The sequence below is a fragment of the Ornithorhynchus anatinus genome, chromosome X2, assembly GCF_004115215.2.
Source record: "Ornithorhynchus anatinus isolate Pmale09 chromosome X2, mOrnAna1.pri.v4, whole genome shotgun sequence".
In the NCBI taxonomy this organism is placed as follows: Eukaryota; Metazoa; Chordata; class Mammalia; order Monotremata; family Ornithorhynchidae; genus Ornithorhynchus; species Ornithorhynchus anatinus.
In genome coordinates, this window is record NC_041750.1 from 20327364 (window position 1) to 20330582 (window position 3219).

Here is a 3219-nt window from a genome sequence, read left to right on the forward strand (position 1 = left end):
GCTTTTGAAAGTTCAGCAGCTTGAAAGCTTCCATTGATCAATTGTATTTATTGAGCATTTACTATGGGCAGACCACTGAACTAAGCATCTGGCAAGAGTACAACAGCCTTAATGGACGTGATCCCTGCCTTCAAGGAGTTTACAATCTAGGGAGGTTCAAGAGGGGTTTGGACATATCCATGGATGAGTCAGCTATACGTAGGAGTGTGGAGGGATTAATTAAGGGTGGTATGTGCAGGGTCAACTTTAGATGGTGAGTTGTTGCTTCAGGGAGGCATGTGATAGGAAGATGATGCTCCTCCTGACTGTCCCAAGACGGCACCCCTATCACATAACTCATCAAAATGGCTACTAGAGGAAATATCCCTCCCTCTGCTGATTACAGGATCCTCAGTTTATCTGCCTTCTCCTAAGAACTCCTCCCCTACTGCTTTTCCAAATTAGAAAAAATCTTGTCAAAACATTTAGTGTTTCTTGTATTTAAGTATTTAAATGCCAGGAAGCCATAGGAGTAGTGGGAACCACTACGATCCAGGAGGCCCAGAGCCACAAGCACTTGTCAGGGGTGCCCAGCTGTCAGGGATGGGTCAACTCGTGCCTCCTATTCCCAGCCAGGACAAGGGACAATGGAGTGGGTGGCCAACGAGAGGAGGTGGCAGGCTAATAAATTGGGGAGTGGCTTGATAAGGCTAGGTAGGGCGGGGGGCTGTTAGCGAGAGAGCCTCACCTGAGGGAGGGGCTTAGCACTTAGCACACCTGGAGGAAGTGGTGCATGGGTGCAGATGATTGAACAGTTTCAAAGCTTCGGGGCAGCGGTAGCATCCAGCGCTGTTACGTTGACATGTGGAGCAGGAGTGGCTTCGGCCACTGGGGCAGGCAGGCAACCTGGGCTGGTCCCATGGGCGGCCATGGTCCTCTTGGGCAAAGCAGCACATTTTGATGTCGTGTGGCACTCTACGTGCTGTCATGGGTTGCGGATGGGGCGTGGAAAGGCCACCATTTGAATTTTCACCTCAGCAAGTACGAGTCTCTGAAGCTGGGCCTGATTACGTGACAGACATTGAGGACGTCTAGATGTTGGGGAGAGAAGTACCACGGTGTTCCTCCATGCTGTTCACTGCCACTGTTGGAGACGGGGTCACGAGTTGGTCTGAACCAGCAGTGGCCTGCCTATGTTCTCAAGATTTTCTCAGCCTAAAACACTGGAGAGTAAAATGTTGTGTGCAGACTCTGTCCACAATAACCGGCAGTGGCACTCACCCGAACCACGGCTATGACTCAGAAAACCTGAACCACTAAAACTGTTGACTATTATGGCTCCAGCTTCTCTCCCCCTTGGCTCACAAGCAGACGACGAGACTGGAAACGGGCAGTTCGAGGGGGCCGTGGACGGACACGGATGGATGGATTCCTGAGGCTAGGCCAGGCCAATTCTGGATAAACTCTCTAATTCACATCAGGACTCGTTGGCTTAGGGCTCCTGGAGGAGCTGTGTCCCATCAGTAGTTATCGTGGTTTGAGGGAGGGCGGGGGCCGGCTGGCTCCAGTTTGCTTCCATCCCAATCGTTTCAGGCAGACTGATCCAGTCCTGGGATCTCTCCGTTACGGTTTGAATCTCTCCCTGGAGATATAATGGTGAGTTCGTTCAAATCCTGCTGCAAGAGCTGAGCGATCCCTGAACTGACTCAAATCTCTTCATTCGACTGCCTCTTTCTGGCCCACCTCTGACATGGCACCAGATCTCAGATGGCATTATTTTACATAGGCCATGTTTATCGTAATGTCTGTATTTATCTTAATGTACATGTCCCTACCTACTCTTTGAGTTCCTTGTGGGTGAGGAACATGTCTACTGGTATATTGTCCTCTCCCAAGCACTTAGTACAGCGCTATGCACGCAGGGCTCAATACTGTTGATCATTAACATAAAACTAAGTGCTTTGATCAACATTAGCATATTAGATATGTGCTTTTAATGAAGACTTTTTTATACATCTTTATTTTATACAAGAAAATAGGACTGCATCGAGACCTGTTTCTGGTTTTTGGGGACACACACACAAAGTTGATCTGAGCAGAGGTATGTTTCAGTGGAAGTGGTCACTCCAGTCATGCTCTAACTGGACCCACGTCATTGAGACAATTAACATCACCCCAGTTGGTTGGGGATGAATTTATACCTTTGTGGGATGTCCTTCCCAATCACAACCATCTGCACCTCACTTCCTAGCTCTCCCTCCTACCCACTCTTCCTGGATCGCTTTTTTTTTCCTGAAGGAATCCAATCCTGGACCCTGCAATGGCAGGGACATGCAGGGCAAAGCTTATGGTCAACATAATACCTGGAAGAAGTTGGTTTCTAAGCCCTTTGGTGACCACAGGGAGCATACATTTACCTAGGGCTTTATCTCGGGGATCCTTCAAGTCCTTAGTACAGTGCTTTGCACATGGTAAGAGTTCAATAAATACAATTGAATTCCTTCATGAAGGAAGGAGGAAGAGCTACAAGAATGGAAAGGAAAAAAGAAGGGAAGTAAATGAAGGGACACTGAGCCCGGAGAGTGGTGGGGTAAGGGACCTGCTTCCTTCAAATTTCTGGTGGAGAATTCTTGCTCAACCACTTTAAAAAAAACCAAAAACAAAACCCCAAAAAACACTACCCAAAATCAATGAAACTAAACAAAGGATGACTGTGCATGCTGCTTTAAAAAAAAAAAAGAGTATTTTGAGGTTTTGCAGAAGTACATTGAATGAACTCAGTCCTTTTTTTTCCAGGATGATCAAAATGCTCACAAAATATCAAAAATACCATGATGGAAGAACATTCATTTAGCTTTGCCCCAATCACAAGGTATCAGAAGTCTTGGCCTGCCCCATCGGGCTCCTCAACCTCCCCTTGCCTGCTCACGAGGGAGCACGGAAGCCTGGTCTCCTGGATCCCGCATTCATTCATTGACATTCCAGAAGCCACCTTCTGCTCAGTGGCAGTTTTCGTTTCAAGCTGTCATCGATTTTCATGTGAGGACTATTTGGGAGCCACCTATGTATTTTTCCACCCACAGAAGAGAAAGAACAAAATTCTGCTCTGCCTCAGTGGCGGCAAATACTCTTTTTAGTCCAGGTACTGGATGATGATTGATGAGTCCGTCAGGCCTACGGTAGCAGGAGAGAGCGAGCTGGCTGGGGCTCAGTGTTATTGAAAGAAATCTCCTCTACTAG